The 19,264-nt window shown below is 37.7% G+C and overlaps 1 protein-coding gene across 27 annotated transcripts in view; it reads right to left on the bottom strand.

The window, feature by feature from the left end:
• Positions 1-19,264, bottom strand: part of HDAC9 (histone deacetylase 9) — a 472,156-nt gene that overhangs the window by 255,695 nt on the left and 197,197 nt on the right. The window lies entirely within an intron of this gene.

The following is a 19,264-nucleotide window of genomic DNA, read 5'->3' as shown; positions in this document are numbered from 1 at the left end:
TTTAAAATCTCAATGTATATTCTCCCTTAAGATTATTATTTAATTTGGAACTAATTTAGAATGTAATTAAATCTTTCAAAGATCTTCAGCTGATAAACCAAGGGTTTTTTTCCTAAAGCAAACATTAACACTACAAAAAATACAAAGGAGATGGACCCTATTGGTAACACAGTTGAAGCAATGCTGCTCTTAAGAAACATTCATAGGATCCCTGTAGATGTAAGAGTTGATACATGGCATTAAATTATGAAATCTTCTCACTCACAAACTTGTTTCTAAGAATGAAGCATTTGGCAACTTATGATGCCAGAGTTCTCATTTTCTCTAGTGAGAATTTAGCTGGCATGTATCTTTGGAAGTAGCCTTTATCAGATGAAACTTGAAAGTTCGCAGCACGAGTGCTTTTCATCACAAAATGTCGACAGTAAGTGGTTGCATTTTCCGCAGATATGGCTAATCCCTTCCTCCTCCTACTGAAAGCCCTGCACTTTTGAAAAACAGTGATCTAGTGAAATGCAGAATTTGGGGAGTCCTTTACTCTTCAATCCAGTAAAATCCACCGAACACTATTCTTTTAGTTGGAATTAGTATCTTATAGACAAAATATATGGGGGGGAGTTTCCCTACCCAGGAAACAGTGTTAATTTTCCCTCATGATACTATGCTTGGAATTTATCCTAAAACTTATCCTAGGCAAAATTATTTTAAATTTAGTCATATTAATCTGTATTAATAGCAATTTTAAGTATTTTACCTTTTCTGATAGAGAGTTAATTTGATCTTGGCTCATTCTTCCCTGGAGTGAAACCCTACCTTACTCAGTTACTGAACACACAGAAAATTTCCTGCATATTTATCATGTGTCTGAACTAATGACATCAGTGAATATCTAGTTGCCTAGAGCCAGATGACAGGGTAGCTCCGCTGACTGAAATGGAAACTTTGCCAATCTGTGCCACCTTTAACATTTTGCTAGATAAACAAACTGGAATCCACAATCCCTCCACTTTCTGGCACTGTTAAATGTATTGTGAAACCATTAGCGCTGGTGCATGATTTCCTAACAATATGAAATAAATTCAAATCTCGGGTGTTACACTCCTCTTTTTCGGTCTGACTGTCTGCCAGCCTGCCCCCAGCTTTCTGAATCCAGACTTCTCCTTTTAATTTGGAACCCTTGGGGTGTAGTGACCGAGAGAAATAAATCTTTCCTTGTCTTCCATATATACATTTACCACTAGCAAACACGACTAAATAAGGAAAAAATACTTCTGCCACGTTCTTATTAAAGCTAGATCACAGTCCAACACCATCATACTTAGTATGCTAAGTATTAACACCACTTTAGTCGAGGAACCTTGTTTTAACATCATTCTTGATTTGAAAAGGGACAGGGTCCCCCTGAATCTAAAATTTGGAGATGCTCTCAAGGGGATTTTGAAAAGTCACTGAAAGTCAAATCCAGCCACAGGTTCTCTATGCATATCACCTATGCTTCATTAAGCCTGCTCACCTCTACTGCACATGGAAAGTAAATAACTGCATGTAGATGGGATATGCAGATTGATTACTAAAATGGAGACTGTGTAAATAATATGGCTGGGATGATGATGCCATCCTCTCAGTCTCATTGAGGTATATCCCAGCCATTTAATTCTTCAGGAATTTGGCCTTGTAAGACTGTGCATCCTGAGATGATCAAATCCAGCGTACACAGAAATGTAGTGAAGTTTCAGACTTCTTGATGATTCTAGATATTCTAACAATGTCAAAATATATCAGCTACTCCTTTCATTCATTTTCCTTTGGCTTTTATTGAGACCTCAGGAGTTACTTCACTCGACTGTCACATTACAGCTTCAAGACCTATGGTAGTAGAGAGAAGCAAGGAACATGGTATTTCCCATGACCACCGCTGGCTTGCCTCTAAACAGGTCCAGCTGAGTCAGACTGCAGAAGGTAAATAGTAAGTTAATCACCATGCTCATTCAAATCTCTTGCATCAATTATTTTTATGCCATATTCTTCTATCCCAAATTTTTATGTGCCAACTGCAGGTTCTGGATTTTCTTCCAAGGACATTGGGAAGTCATTTCACAGAGATCAATAACAAGGACAATGTATTCTGGTTGGCATCAAAATCCACATGAATTTCAAACTGGTGCTCTAGAGATGAAGATCTCAAGATTATTAGCAATCCTCTGAGCTAACCATGCATTCCTCTATAATGAACTTGCTAATTTTGCCTAAAACTCATTTGCGTTGATCACTTTTTCACTGTTTTCAGCAGAGTGCTTTACACTATAAGCAACCTCGTCTACCAAAATTCTCCTAGGATGTCTTATTGACTAGACAGAACATCTGTATAAATTCAATCTAAGTCTTTGCATCAGCTATGATCTTAAACTGCTGACTAGCAGAGATCTCATTGCTTTCCTTTGAGAGTACGACATGCAGGGTAGCTCTTGAAGTTCTATTTAGTGTCCTTTCTTTTAAGCTATGTAGGCTGTTCCTATCCTTTGTACTACAAATAGGACAGATACAGTTAATTGAAGGCATCCCTGCTCCTGAATTTAGCCTGCTAGTCTGGTAGTCTGAAACTTCAGAGGAAGTTTCTACAAGACAAAATGAAAGGCTACTTTAATTTCCCCTGACCCCATAACAGACCACAACTTTTTGACAGAAAGAATTTTTTTGATACAGTAGGAAGAGACAGTTTTACCCTTCCAGCAATATGCTTCTAGTGCTCAAATCAAGCAGAAGCTGCATATCCTACTGGTGTACAAAAACCAGTATACAAGAACCCTGTCAGGTTAAAAAAACAACAAACAACTAGTAGAAAAAGTTTGATTTGCCAAAGTGAGACTTTTGACTCACTCACATCAACAGAGACAGAATACAGTAGAATTTGGGGAAGGTTTTAAAAACATTTAGTCACTTAAGAAAGACCTTAGATGCCCATTGTCAGCTATTGGCCATCCAGGTGCACAAGTTCCTTCATGCCTAAACAATTTTGAAATGTGGATCCTGAATAACAGAGAAACTACAGAGTTTAAATGCTATTTTGCCTCAATAAGATCAGCTGCTCACTGGCCAATACATCTACAGGAGTCATTCCTATAACCCTCCATTTCCATTGGGACTGTTAAAGGGTGGTACAGGTACAGTTCTTCTGTGGGTACTCAGATTATAGTGAAAATTTACATGCACAAGCCTAGTTCTGAAACTGAAAACTCGTCACAGTTTCTTTGCTACTGTTTCATTTATGTGACATCATTATTTACCAGATTGAACTATGCTATCATATATGCTTTATTCCTTCTCGAGCAAACAGGAGTTAGTGCTAGTGAACCTGCTAGTATACGTAATTGATCAAAAAACCTAAAAAGTTGCAGAAGTAAAATAAATTTACCTTGTGAGGCTTGATACTACTTTTCTTGAAAAGTGTACTTCAATACTACTTGTAAATACTTCAATACGTCTTTAAGTAGGAAGGCATTCAGAAGCCTGTGATTTTGGTAACACTGTTTCCATTTTAAACTCTACCCTATTTAGAATTTCTATTGCTGTAATGTTTTGCTCTTAAATAAGACTGAGTTTAGAGGTCTTGACCTCATTTTCTCAATTGCTTTTGCTAATTTAACAGTAAAGGTTTTGAGGTTGAGACTGGAAATACCTAGCTGTTTTATGAGTTTGGATTATTTTCTTTTGCTCCTATCATTTAATATGGTTGTGTTTCTGTAAATGTTTTTTTTTTCCAGGTCATTAAACTGTAAAGTGCAGTGGTGGCTTTCCGTAATTGGGGGATACTATGGGACAAATTATAAATGATCAAGTTGTTTCATTTAGAAATACACTTTGTCTGAATGGCGATTAATTACTTCCCACATAACATTTCCTAAGAATTATATATATACTACATCTGTATGGGGGAGTCTGAGAAAGGCTGATGTATTTGAGTTTTTTTATTGAAACAGACCTCAAAAATATTTTATCTTGAACACCAAGGGGTCTTTTGCAAAGCAAGCTTGCACCTGCAGTAGCAAGCGGTGGAACTTTTTTGAGAGAAGAGGGGAAAACCAACCACCTACAGCACATCACAAGAAGATGACAGCAGAGCAGTCCCCATACGCTGCGCTCTTTTTTTCTAGGTACCATACAAAATCGGGTCCTAGTTCAAGGACTTCAGAAAAATATGTCTAGTCAGTTACCTCACTCTACCCAGTGAGGTGCAGAGGAAGGGTTTCTAATTAAGGGCTCTCATCAGGGTCCCTAATTTCAGAAGAAATACATACACAGTTCAGTGAGTTATTCTCTGCTTTCTGCAGAACCAGATACATGTAGTTGCACAACGCCTTGAATGTAAGCTGGGGAGATTTGTTGTCTATTGCCCTTTGTCCTCACAGTGTTGGCCTTGGATGTCTCAGGCTGAGGGAAGGTGGCCCCAGGAACCCACCAAAGCAAAGCCAACCAAGACACTCCAGAAAATTTCCAACTGTGCCACAACACGGGGGTGGGAATGTTTTGTTTTAATGAGGGCTGAATATTAGTCACATCCTTGCATGTTGTTCAACACTGTGCATACTGTTGATATAACAGGATGATTACTGCACTAAAAGGACATTTACAGAAAAATTAGCACAGATGGGGTGAAATTATAAATATGTTGTATGGACATCTGTGTCATTTATACAGAAAAACCTAAAATGAGTGATAATTATCCACATTTAGTGGAGCACATGAGGAAAGCTTATTCATTGTATAAATAATACAGCATGCCTTTGGCCCCTCTCCAGCAAAACTATATAGGCAACAAACCTTTAGGTTCACACTGGATATTGATTCATACATAGGCAAGAAGTAGCACTGCCCTTCTCTCATGGTGAATCTATAAGAAGAATAGCATCAGTTGACCAGTTCACTGGCTTGCTTCTCTGTGTTACATATATTAATCTATAAACTCAATATACAAACAACAAAGCCTTTAAATATTACTAGTAATTTGTAAAGATTTACAAAAATTATAGCATGCAAAAAGAAAGCCTAGAGAAGATCTAAAGGACCTTTAATAACATCAAGCTAAACTATCTTAATTCCAAAATATACATTGTTTTTCCCTTCAGTAGTGATGCTCTCAAATCTGCATTTTTTATGAGGATGGCCATGTTTTCTTCTAGTGTTATTTATTTTCTTGAAGTATTTTCTGTTGCTGTAAAGTTACATAATACTCAGAAGATGATAGAAAGACTTCCCTAGGACTTTTAAATTACTGTCTATCATGTACTGCTTTTGAATGTACTTTCAGTCACAGGCATTTTATTTATCCTTTAGGCTGATGTGTCCTTGGAGCACGATTGCTTATTTCAGAAATGGCAAAAAGAAAAATAAGAGGTGGAGTCAATTTCAAACACAGCCCTCTCTCCCAAGACAAAAGTTTTCCTCTGGATGCTGTGTGGCATCCATTATATTTAAAATGGCTTGCTCTTCTCTAATTGGATTCCAGATGATTATTTTTGCCAAAAACAAAGGTTTTCTATGTACTTAAAATAATTAGGCCTGATTGCAAATCAAATTATCCAATTTCAAAGGCTTGTTTCCCTCTCAGAAATGTCTATTACAGACAGACTACAGATGACTAAGCCTTGTGTCATCCCGTGGCTTTATTAGGAGAATGTTCTAAGTCCTTCACTTTCTCTATAATCAGAACCGTAATTTCTTTAGGTTATTTTAAGACCAAGCTACAGCTAAAGCAGGAAACTCAATTTTATTCTGAGCTCCAGACATGTCGACACAGCAAAGCAGGGCTCCAGTTTTATAGGCTATCTTCTTACATAAAGCCTAACACCAGTATTAAATTCAAGTTCTCTACCAGATGCACCATGCTGACTACTATCAGATAGCTCTCTATTCGTGAAATGAAGAGTGGCACAAATGTTTGTTTTGATAATCTGTTTATAAGCTACCCTTGTAGAAACAATACAGGCTCAGTATGGCCACTTCCTTCTCTCCTTCATTCATTTCTAAATGAATAAGGAAAGTAATCCTGTACCCAAATGAGAGAGAAGAGATAACAGCAGAGATATGCCCTCAAACTACCTGACAGCAAGCTCAGAGCATGTGTTTCCATTTAGCTCTTCAGCTTTGGTATTGGCATTTGTTTCAGTAAAATTCCAGTAAGTTGTAAAATTCTACAATGGCAGACTATCTAGTTCTAATTCTGCTAAGACACTTAATTGTGATGCAAGCTGTTATACTAATATCATAAAGAAGGTGCAAATACCCTTCACAACTATTTGCCTTTAAAACGTAAAAAAAGTCTAACAAAAGCTTGGAAAAGACATACAATGAACTTTAGAAGATTAACGTGTGATGCAATGTAAAAGCAAATTAGCAGCGACACTGCAGCTATGAGGTTTTCTTGAGGCTGTGGAAAAAATAGAACATGGTTAGTACTCTACTACTTTTCAACAGCCTTAAGTGGGCCTCACAGCTAAAATGTCATTTCACATTTGATTTTCTATTGCCAGGATATAACCTAATTAACTCTTTTTTGCCAGCTTGCTGTTTGTAGCTCAATAGAATATCATTGCTGCTGTTCTTTAATGTCTTCTCATCCTCCTCAAAAGAGCTTGATGTTGCTCACAGTATTAATCAGTTACCTCCACCTACATCACATGACTTTCTGCACTGTTCCTTTCTCGCCACTCCCCCTTTCTCATTTTTCTCTACAAATGAAACCTATCTGTTAACTTTTGTTTTATCTTTTCTCTTTTGATGTGTTTCATGTTCCCCTTCCATTCTGCACTGCGTACCAATAAGTACACAGAAAGGAACTGAATGCGAAAGGGAGAGAAAGAACAAAACAGAGCTTCTTTCTCTCTGCATCACTTGCCCTTCCTTTGCAACTCAGAAGCTGTTGATATGATAAGGAATGATGACGGTAGTTCACATCATGAATTTAAAATTGGTGCAGACATTTTAAATACTTCCTTTGAAACTATGAGATCAGGGACTTAAGAAAATGAAAAATATTATATCTAATGAGATGGGGTATAAAGGCATGAATACATTCCCCAAGTCATGAATGATTCCAGCTCCGTCTTACAAAAAAGATCTACAACAGTGTGATAGTTTTATTTTAAAAGAGTAGCATGCTCCATAAATGAAGCTGATGTATGTAAAGCTATGATATATCCTTTAAAAGACAGTCCAAGTGTCAGGAAGACACTTTAGTATATGGACTGAAAAATTTCTTATTTCTGTGTGTAAATTAGATGATACCTCGATTAGATATCGATTCCAGGCTTATTATCTGGAACAGTCATTCTTATGTCACTCTCATTACAGAAATCTCTGTGTCATTGCAAACATTTTAACGATAAACAAGCACAAAGAGTGGGCCAAGGCTCTTTCACATACCAGTAAATTATATACTTGGTTAATCAGAGGATTTATTTTCACTACATTTGGTTAATGTTTTTAGTAGCTGAGCACAGAATTTAGAGGAGTTATTTTAATCTGGTAATTTCAGTGCATGGCTCATCTTAATTCAGAAAGCAAAGCAGCTCTGAACAGCAACCGCAACAGACAAACTGTGGCTATTAAATCAAATGGATTTGTCATCCCTGACCCAAGTATCATCAATAAGAAGCACTTCACTGAGTTTCCACAGACTCAATCCCATTCAAACGGGTATATTCCTGACTCCAGGTAAACCATGTATAAGGCCAAAGCTTTGATGTTCTGCATGAGAAGATAAGTGCTGAAGGCAATGAGAAATTGGTTCTGCTTCCTAGAATGAAACTAAGGAGACAAGCAGAAGTATTTAAAAAGAAATAGCTAAGCAAAATCAGAATGCACCTCTCTATCCTTACACCTCCTTAACACATTAACATTTATATATCCAAGACTAAATGTACCTGGTGTACTGGCTGTGAGAAAGCCTGATCTCACCAGACCACTTGGAGAGAGATGCAGGGTGAGGTGTCAGCTCGGCACGTCCTGGGGGAGCTCAGCAGCGCTCCCCACTCCTCAGCTCTGCCTTGATGCAAAATCACTGCAGAGCATCACAGGAAGATCTCAACAGGGTTCAACTCACATTAATTAGGGGTTCTAAGAGGTACAAACAGCATCTATTATATATCTTTATAATGCAGACAACTGCCAATTAATTTACTAAAGAAAGAAAAAAATTCTCCTGCTGGTCAGAACTGCGCATACAGTGAAACACTGCTCCCCAGTTCTCCTGACTATGAGTGACATGAACCACATATGGTTATGAACACAGCCAGGCTTACATTGAAAACCAGGCTGATTAATTGGAGAGAGGCTGACAGTAAATCATTTCCTCATGCCTGTTTGGAAGTTTTCACGAAAGACTCCCAGGAGAAACATTACAGCTTCCTCCCCCTCCTTTCCTCCCTTCCTTATCCATCCCCCTTCAGCACTGCCCTGTTCAGTACATCTCTGTTCAGGTGGTTATTGGAGTCAACCAGCAAGATATTATGCTAAGTTGCTGCTTTTCCTTCTTATCTTAACTTTGGAAGCCACCAAGAAGTGCCACCGAGAAACTGGAATTGTGTAATTTCCAGGTTTTTGTAGAAAGATTCAGAGATACAGTGGTCACCACAAAAAAAACAGAAAGGGCAGCTTTTGTTATCCTGAGGTAGCAGGTTTAGAATAAGCCTGTGGTCATTGTAATCAAAGCGCAAACTGTTCCCCAAGCTGCGTATCATACTAAATGCTTTCTCTCCTTTACGCAAGCTCTAGGTGTTCCCTAGAACAAGTGTATGACTTATAAGCACTCAGGCAAGTAGCTTAATTCTCACATACCCCAAGATCCCAATTTTGCAATCTTCATAAGCTTGAAGAATTTTTTTAGGTGTGTTTTTTTTTGCTTTTGCCAGCTAATTATGAATTCAAAGCTAAAACATCCATAGACATTTTGATAACACATTCAAAGTTAACCTAAAACAATGGAAAACATGCAAATGAATACAGTGGGATACTTTTGTTTCCAGAATTTTTCTCAAATTGTTATGGTGAGTCAGCAAAATAACAGCTTGCATGTTATAGAAAAGCCACTGGAAACAAAGAACCACTAAAGATAGTTCACAAGAACGGATAGCATTTCTTAGAAATATTATATTATGCACTTATTTTGTATCAAATCATTCACTCTCAGCAATTCTTTAGCTAAACAGGCTTTAGCAAAGTTCAAACGAATGATATGTTGGAAGAAAATGTTATGACTCTGATAAATCACATATAACATTTTCACAAAGCACGGCAGAAGGCTCAGTTAATTATTCCTTGCCTGTAGTGAAGCTCACTTCACTCCGGATAATGATAAATCATCTTCTGTCTCACAAAAATGTTTGGATTTTTAAAGATGAATAAGATGAATTAAACATTTTTATATTAACTATTTTAATAGAACCCTACTCAAACTGCAACATGAAGCTCCCAAACTCTGCCTTAAATAACAGTACTATATAAATTAAGCATACTGAAATCTCGAGCCCTTATCTGTTTAATGAGGGCACCATGAATTCATAGATATTTGGTACGTTGGTATTTTAAACGCTCTGTGCTCTACTTCCCATCCATAACCCAGCTACAACCACCTCCCGTGTTTCACAAAAGGTGTTGGGTGACTATATTAATATTTAGGAAAGATGCAAAAGGTGAGGTCATATAGAAATTAATACATTTTGCATACTGAGTAGGGCACCAATAGGGTGAAGTTAATAATACCCGCAGTCAGGCATGGAAAAATTAAGTTACAGAAGCATTTTCATCTTTCATCCACTCTAGACATAGGTAAGGCAAAAGTCCTATAGGAAGAAAATGGGATGTGATTACACAGTTCCTATTTGTACTGGCTTCCTGTACTTTCGTACCTTTCCAGGTTCTCCATTCACTCTTTGTTGCTTCCATCCCAGCTGTTCCCGGCTCCTATCATTCACCCAGTCCCATCCTTCCTACCACGCCCTGGCTTCTCAGTAGTCCTCAACCAGACCCAGTTTCCTTGGCCAACCAGTCGGTTCTCCCAGTTTTCTTTTACCCCCTTCTCTCACGCTTCCAGTTGCCAACTGGCCTTTGATCAAAGTCTATGTCTTCGCAGGCTTGGTGCTGGAGGTGGAGGGGTCTGCAAGACCGCTGAGGATACACCAGGCTCCTGCTTTCAATTCAGGCACCTGGAATTGCACCAGCTGCCCTGCCTTGAAAAACAAGACTGACAAAAATACAACGTGCTGATTGAAGACAGAATACCTTGACATTTTCTTAGCAACACAATAGTAAAAGTTGATCTGCAATTTAAATTTGGCCAACAAAAATAGATTTGCACAGAGAAAGTGAAAAGTCATCTTTCAGCCACAAATATCACATGTCAAGTTCCTGATCTAAAGCACAGAAAGCACCAGAGTTTCGTGCTCTAGAATAAGGCAGACAGATGGAACTTTTCAAGGACAAAATCGTTTATTTTTGTCTAGCTCCTGTTTTAAAAATGGTTGAAATGTATTGGCCAAAAATAATGGGGGGGAGAAAAAAGAAGCCACATTTTAGCAGACGGCTGAATGGCACCTTCACAAGTCTCACAAATATTGAGTGTCATTTCCTTCTAAACCATAAATATTAGTAGCACATCACAATAGTCTGAAAATCTCAAAGATAAACTTATTCACAAGTAAGCTGCATCATTTTTAACAATGACAATTTTGTTCTACTCTGGTACAAAAATGTGGTTTTAACAAAAAAATAAAAAAACAATACACTGATAAGGTGCATGGTAAGAATGAAACAGTTATTGGCAATAAAAGACTTACTAGTTCTTTCCTGTTAACAGATTGTTAAAAATAAAGGCCAGCATATAATTTATGGGACTTAATACTCATTCCACCTTGCTATCCTAAAATGCATTTTCCCTTGCCTGTTGAAAAGCTTGGGTAATACAATTCCAGGTAACTGACAACTAGCCTATTCAGTGTAAGGTCTCATATAAACTTCTGAGTTCTGTTATCTCCTGAATGCTCACATAATTTCACCAAGTTCTTTGTAAACATGAAACCAGAAATTCTTTTCCCTTTCTACCAAAGGTACTTCCCCAAAATATTTGGTACATAAGGAACATAATTTTTAAAAAGCACATTCAAAGACTGCAATCAAGTTATGACAACGAACACCCAACCAAGTCAGCCATGTCACTAGACAAAATTCTTATTAATTTGAAGTCTTGAATACTTAGGACCACACAAAACTTTTCAATCTGCTAAGTCAAAAATCTGGTGACATTTATTACGACAGCAGAAAGTGTGGGACTCCATCATTTTACCTTAGCAATTGTAATAATTCTTAGAAAGTAATTATTAAAAAAACAATTACACAGTATTTTAATTTCACCTAACTCTTTAAATATAAGGAATTTTCTTGACCTGAAGTTCTCAGAATCTGTCAACAAAAGGTTTTCTGTATAGTGGATTTATGGAGTAAGGTCCAGGTATAATACATACCATTTCGGATTGATGAAGAATTTATGTGTCTCTAAACATCAGAGCTTTAAACACAGAGTACTGTTCTTCTTGGATCAGAACCAGAATATTCAACAGCTTGTTGGAGAAAGTCCACAGAGTACTAAATAGGCATAACACATTATTTCTATCTGTACTTATCAATAATTTATTTCCAGACTTGGAAAACTGAATAAACTATGGCACTTTCCCCACAATGACCTTTGTACATATCCTGGGGCTCTCACCAATGGTGCAATCACAGTGCAGTAATAAAACAGGGACAACAGCTTCCATTTTCGCCCCTGCCTCCTCACAGCAAAGCCGCTTACAGCAGTAGGGAGCTCAGCATAGCCGAACCGCCTATATAATTTTCTCACTTCTCAAGCAACAACAGCGACAATGTAGGCACAGGTGCCAGAATAAATGTGTAAGAATAAGTAGTTTTGCAGGGGCTTCGGGCTCAGCTGTGCATGGCAGTCCTGGGGCCTCCATTCTAAAAATAAAATAGTTCCTGAAAGACGGAACATCAGCACATGATTTTGTTCTTTCAGTAATTAGTAAGAATAATCCTTAATTTATGCTTCCCTTTTCAAGTTCATGAAAGTATGTAAGCCTTCACACATGCACAACATTTGCTTTTGGCCTAAGTACAAGCAAATGAAATTTCAAATCAGAGGGTAAATTTTTCTGAATATTTTTCCATATATTATAGCAACCAATTGAAAGAAAATGGCAATTTAATCCCAGACTTTACCAGCTGGCATCAGACATAAATTGAGATAAATAATTTTGGAACAGCAACACGTTTTTAGATTTTGGACAAGTTGCATATAATTGTGAACAACTGATCAACATTTTGCACTTTCAGGACACAAAGTCACAACATGAAGTGGACAGGAACTGGCACCCACCTACCAGAAAGACAGTTTTTCTATACATTTTATCATGTAAGCAAATACACATTAAGGAACCCTGCAGGAAAGTGACTGTTGCCAGTATAAATGAGAGCTGTTCCTACTTTATGATAAATTATCCAAGTAATTTGAATCAATTCTAAAATCTTCATAGACAAAATGCATTTTTTTTCAATTATAAGTTATTTTCTAAAGTATTTGGATTTTCTTATTTAGTGAATTTCGCCCCTCACAAGGACAGATTTCACCACAGCAAGGGACATGGAGTCCAAGTGTTCCACAGGTGTTATGATTAAATCCATAGCTTTGCATGAATTGAGAAAGAACAAGGGGAAAATGCCAAAAAAAGTAAAAATTAAGAAAAAAGTTGACTCACTATTTAACTTTAGAAGAGGTCAAGATCAAACAAGGATACTGTCAGTCAAGAAGGTGAAATAAATAAAGTGATAAGGACTTTACAGTACAAGACAGATGCCTCTTGGCAAAAAAATATATTAAAGTATTTATGGACAGCTAATTCAAAATAAAACAAACATTACATCCTGAAATGTGCCACCATGCCTGCCAAATGACAAGACTTTTCATCTTAGTGACATTTGCACTCATTGGAAATCTGATGGGAATTTATTTTTTATCTAAAAATTTGTACTAAACATGCAAGCACCATCTTGGTGATTTTGGGAAATTAACAGTTATTTTTCTTAATTGAATTTAGTAAATGCTGATTTTCAGCACATCCCAAGGTTCTTTATTTTTTTTTTTAATGTATAGGGGCCTTATAACTAACATAAACAAATTTTGCACATCCTTCAGGCTAAAGAATCCCAATCCAGCCACATTATTAACACTTTCACCTTCCTTCATGATGGGGTGAGTACATTTGTGTGTACAAGGATCACTGTGTAGCTACTATGACGACCCAAGACCCTTGAGTTTTTCCACCAGTGTAAAGCAGTGCAATTCAGCAGACTCCAAGAAAAGGCACCAGCGAGCTCTGCTGTATATTGTGTGGGTCATTCTGAAAAGAAACCCATGAGAAATACTTTTTATGGCACATGAGATATAACCTTCTCAGCTTAGAGCTAAAGTGACTCACAGATGACAGGGGAAAAGATCACAGCAAGCTCTGTGTAGAAAGAAAAATTAAGAAATACTATGCTTTATACAGGCTGAAAACATACAGCTCTATACTAGTTTTCATAAATTAAACCAGATCTTTTATTTCCTATCAATCTCATCTCTAAAAGGCCAAAGCCTTCCCAAAGCGCACTTGTTTCATGTGTGTGAAATTACCAGTACCCAGAAAGCTGTCAATATTTGGACACCATCATGTAAGATCTGAAGACCACGGGGTGAAATGAGGCAAATTAATCGAGGAGGCAGCCAGTGCCTGCTCCGCCAGGAGAGACAACATGCAATTACCATGTATTTCCAAGGCTACAACAAGCACTCTCCTAAAAACTTATGTCAAATCCAGGAAGACCAGAGGTATCCAATCTACCTAACAGCACCATGCCACTGGAGTCACCTTGCATGAGGGGCACTTGATACTTCAAAGGGTGACCGCTATGTGAGAAAAGGTTATTCTTCCAGTGTTGCGATCTGGCCAAAGAGGAAACATGGTTTTGAGAAGGAATGACAAAAAGAAGTGGTGAGCATAAATTTTAATTCCTACCACTGCTGCCCTGTGCCATATGAGATTTTAATTTTTTCTCTGTTATCCATATTAAATAATATTATCAACTCTCTTAATACACAGAGATTTTTGAAAGCTGAAAAAATGAACAGTTAAGAGGTATACAGGAAAGATAGGGAATAGAGCTAAGTATTAACTAAATGCCTGAGAGATTAAAGGCCCGTGTTCTAAGCTATTATACAGTGGATCCAATCCACTACTGCTTAAAAATCTCAGGTTCAGGTGTGCCCAAAAACATCTAATTCAAGCGTAGACCCTGCCTGATTTAACAACAGCAGAGATGTCTAATGGTGCTAACAGCTCAAGCATATAAGGCTACTGAGCATGAAATCTTGGGCTGAAATGAGCAGAAATTATATTCCTCTTCTTTTACAAAAACACATACTTTTTGAAGCTACGCAAGCCGAACTCTTCTACATTATTTGATCAATGTTAACTCAAACAATATTTACAATGGATATTGCATGTAACAACTAAAGCTTTAAGTTCCTCAAAACTATTATTGCCTAATGGATTAAATGTTAGACAAGCAAAGACAAAAACAGTTGCCATATTAGTTTAATATCGCAACATTTGTACTTCATATTGCAATATTTTGTCATATTGCTTGCATGACATACAAAAAGCTCATGAATATTGTAAAAGTCATAGATCAGCTGAATGACCGAGTAAGCGGTATGTTTTTTGTAGAGGGCCAAATGGGCCTGTGCAGTTTTTCACCATCACTGAACAGATTTCTCCTTCTTGTACACACACTCTCAAACATATTTGACACCACCTTGAAAGAACTCTGCTCTTTCAAACCTTCTTCATTGTTCTCAATGGTATGGTGTGACATGACCTCTCTTAGTTGGGTTACCCTGAAAGCACCATGTCTACAGATTTTTAAATTGCAAAATAAATTTCCAGCCTTAGGAAGCCTCCCAGACACATTAAACTAAAGGAGGAATAAAGCAAAACATGTACAAGCAATGACCTAGACTATTATAGGATTGTATTGTTTTGGAGGTCTACAGCTGGGGACAATGGGATGGTTACAACACTTCAATTCATTCTGGGGTTCGTGCCCTTTCTCCCTTCTTTTCCTTCTGTCATGGCCATATCAGGGTTCACTGTGAAGCAGACCAGCACCCAACTTACGCAAGTCATTTCATTCTAGTAAAGTCAGCAGTACGCAGCAAACAGCTGGTGTTCTCACATCACCACGTATAATTCGCACAAAGCATTTCACTTATCAGCAACCTAAGGTTACAGTGTCCAAAAGCCACCATCTCATCTAGGGACTGATGAGAATTGTAGGACTTCTTCCATCGCACCAGAACTAATAATAGCAGGAGATTCCACCACTTTGATCAAAATAATATGACTTTACAATCCTGCTACTAAATGAGATTATAAGTCACTAATAATGTGATTTTTTACCCCTTATCTGGTTAAAGCTGCACAATTATCTCAGGAGGAATGTTGTATCTAGGTAGCCTTCATGGGAAGTTAATGCACACCATGAAATGTGGGTATATAAAATATAGCAATTAAGAAAACTATACATAAAAAGAAGTAGCCAAATAGCTGTATTTGGTGCTTCAGGTACTGCTTCAGCCTCCTACCTTACTTATTTATGTCTCTGCTTTCCACAGCTCTTAGTGTTAGAAGAAAGTTTTAACATCTAACCTAAACTTTTCTTTGCTTCAGGCTATTATTCCATGCTTTCCATCTTTAGAGAACAAATAAATCTCTTCCTTCATTTATATTGTTACCTTGAAGTTATTTATAGCCTGTGCCCATGTCCCTCGAGCTCTCTCTGTTACAGACTATAAATATAGCTCCCTTAATCCCTTTTCATATGCTTTATCTTCTAGTATTTATATCAGATTTGTAATCTTTATATTTTCTTTTCATTTTAAACTTTCTAGACCACAACTACAGAGATTATTGCAAATGAGTGGTGAAGCAAAAATACTTTGTCCATTTTAAATATGATCTGCTTATACCACTATAATTGTGAACACACTAGTCAAGGTTGAAATGCATAAATTACTGTAATTGCTTTCATCTCCTGATATATTTAAAACAAATTATTTTGAATTTAAGATTTCTAATGTTTTGTGTGACTGCACAGATTAATCATACAAAAGGTTTAGCAAAAAATATTTTAGCGAAACAAGATCCATGTATGTAATTTTAAAATAAGAGAGATCTCTTTCTCCATTTGTTCTCTCAGTAACTATATCCTCTGTTAACAGCCACAACCGAGCCAATTTTTCTTCAAATTTGACTTGTTTTAATCTCACAGACATTTTAGTTTGATGCAAACTGACTTTGTAGGATGCAGCTTTGAAATATATGATGAGCTTTGAAATATAATTGCATGCATATTTTGAGACACAAATGCTTAGCAAATTCTTTCAAAGGGTCAACAAAATGGTGACTAAAAAAGGATCCAGATTTCAGTGGGCTGTGACTTTTGGTACTGGTTAAGGATCTGGTCCGCAGACTTATCTAGACTTGCAAAAAGTCTTTCACAAGGTGTCTCACTGGAGTTTGTGCCCTGCTCTGGCCTTTATGTGAACTTACAAGAACTCTATAACTGATCAGAAACAGTTTTAAAGACAAAAAGCAGAAAGGAAATAAATATTCTTGCTGAATTTAAGAAAAGGTTGATAGTGCAGTGAGGTAACAGTAATTCCTATTTTAATAGAGGTCTGGAAAGAAGAATACTGGAAGAAAGACTGATTGGGTTAAAACCACAGATGAAACAAATATCTTTAGGATATTTAATGGAAGGCTCTGAGGAATGCCAGAGGTCCTCATAAAGCTTTGTGACTGGGAAACAAAATAGAAGAGTTCACTCATTTTTTGTAGGTACACAGTAATTGGGAGGAATGAGTGGAATATACCTTACCGTGCTTCATTAACCTCAATGTAACCTTAAAAACAGATGGCTGCCATTGCAGACTGCTCGGTGACAACATGTGGTCAATCTACAGCAAGATTCAAAAATGAAAACAGGAAGTACAGAAACCAGGATAAAAGTAAAATTTCATATTCTTTAAGGAGGCTTTGTCATCAGGAGTATTCCAGTTTGGTCATCCTATCTCAAAGGGAGACATGTCAGAAACAGGAAAAGGCTAATTGGATTTAAGATGATTAAGAGCTTGGAAAGACTTCCATAAGTAGAAAGAGTCTGATTTTCATTTGCACAACTACACTTTTTTATTGCATGGAACACATACTATTTATGTTCACCTTAGCATCCATCCATCTATATTGGAAGAAGAAAACCATATTACAAATGAGAATTATTTGCGTATCTACAGGCCTTCTGGGGAGTGCACGTAAGGGTTATATAACAACAAAGCAGATTTAGTGCAGAAATGTAAGATAAATCTATACAGCCTTTCCCTTTTGCAGAAAGCAACAACCATCTTCCGAGTAGACTTTATAATTGCATTCATAATCATGAAGTTCAAATGTCTGGAGAAGTTGTCTAAGAAGAATGCTGAGTTTTCTTCTCTCTGCTGAGGTTTTGGACAATTAGTTAAATACTAGGTCCTGACAGCTGGACACAACATGCTATTTCCTACATGAATGTTACTAACTATAACAATGCTTCTTGTTTCAAAGGAACAACAAAAAAAACCTTCTGTCCCTTCAGATCTTGCATCTCCTTCTCGGGGTGCTACTGTGGATAGCATGGTCGTTTTGAAGGGTTGTGATTCAAAAGAAGCCTGCCGCTGGTATCAGCAAAGCCCTGTGCCAGCAGTGAGAGTCAAACTGTGCCTTCAACTTGAAACTGCACTCGGTACGAAATGAACTGCAACAACCACGACAACAATATGGTCCTTTCAACCTGCATTTGCTAGCACGTCAGCATCAGTTATTGTAGGGTTTTGTTTTACATAGGTACTAGTATCAAATGCTTCCCTATGTAGCAACCAGTAAACGGCATCACACAGATGAAAATTTTCTTCCCATAACTTGAATTCTACTTATTTCCAGATTGCCTAGAAAGGATAAGGGCATACCAGAGCTTCTTATGCTAAAAAATTAAGGATAGGAGAGATTACGTTGGGAGAATGTCTGGCAAAACATTTTCTCCACAAAGAGAGGATTTAAAAAAGAAGCAGAAGTTGCATACAAGAGCCATGAAGGCTTTCCTGGAGCAGAGTCTTCATGTGGTACCACACCAGAACTGATACGGCCTGGGGGTGCAGATAGCTACTGCTTCAAATATGTTCAATTTTGGTGCAGGCTGCTGAAACCTACATAGATATAATTTTCTACTTCATATGAAACAATGTACACTGGAGAGCATTTTACTTTCATACTAACAGATGAAATGTGCCCCGTGGATGATCACAGAATCATAGAATAGTTTGGGTTGGAAGGGACCTTTAAAGGTCATCCAGTCCAACCCCCTGCAATGAGCAGGGACATCTTCAACTAGATCAGGTTGCTCAGAGCCCCATCCAGCCTGGCCTTGAATGCCTCCCGGGATGGGGCATCTACCACCCCTCTGGGCAACCTGGGCCAGTGTTTTACCATCCTCATTGTAAAAAAATTTTTCTTTGTATCTAGTCTAAATCTACCTTCAAATGTAATGAAAGGTAATTATTGACAGCTTCATAGGGGCAGTATAAGAATAAATTCTACTTAATGGTAAAGTGCTATGCAGTTAACTCGAGTTTAACAAGGTGCTAACTGGGTGTGAAATTTTAGGCTCTGTCCTTTAAATGTCAAGAGGAGCAAGGAGTGTATTCTCCGGACACCTAAGCTTTCCCAGGCAGCAGTTTGACGTGTATTTGGAACCACCGTATGCCATAGTTGAAATTGAGAGAAACGGTTGTGCCTCCCTTCCCTTCTCATGGCCCCTCTGACCGTGAGGATGACTCTCTCTTTTCCCACACTGCAGCACACGTCTGCAGTGCCACAGGGAACTGAGGGGCACGTTTTAACCAGAGTCAGTTGTTCACTACATCAGTCCCAGCAGATGCATTAGTATCTGTGCCAGGACAAGGGATGTGACTGTTCAGCAGAGGAACGAGAGCCCAGGACCAGGTAGGGGGTGGGAATGCTGCTGTTCCTTCCTGGTAACACCAGCTGGCATCTCTACAGCTATGTACTATGACCTTACATCTACA

The sequence above is a fragment of the Columba livia genome, chromosome 2, assembly GCF_036013475.1.
Source record: "Columba livia isolate bColLiv1 breed racing homer chromosome 2, bColLiv1.pat.W.v2, whole genome shotgun sequence".
In the NCBI taxonomy this organism is placed as follows: Eukaryota; Metazoa; Chordata; class Aves; order Columbiformes; family Columbidae; genus Columba; species Columba livia.
This window is presented reverse-complemented; position numbering and strand designations above follow the sequence as displayed.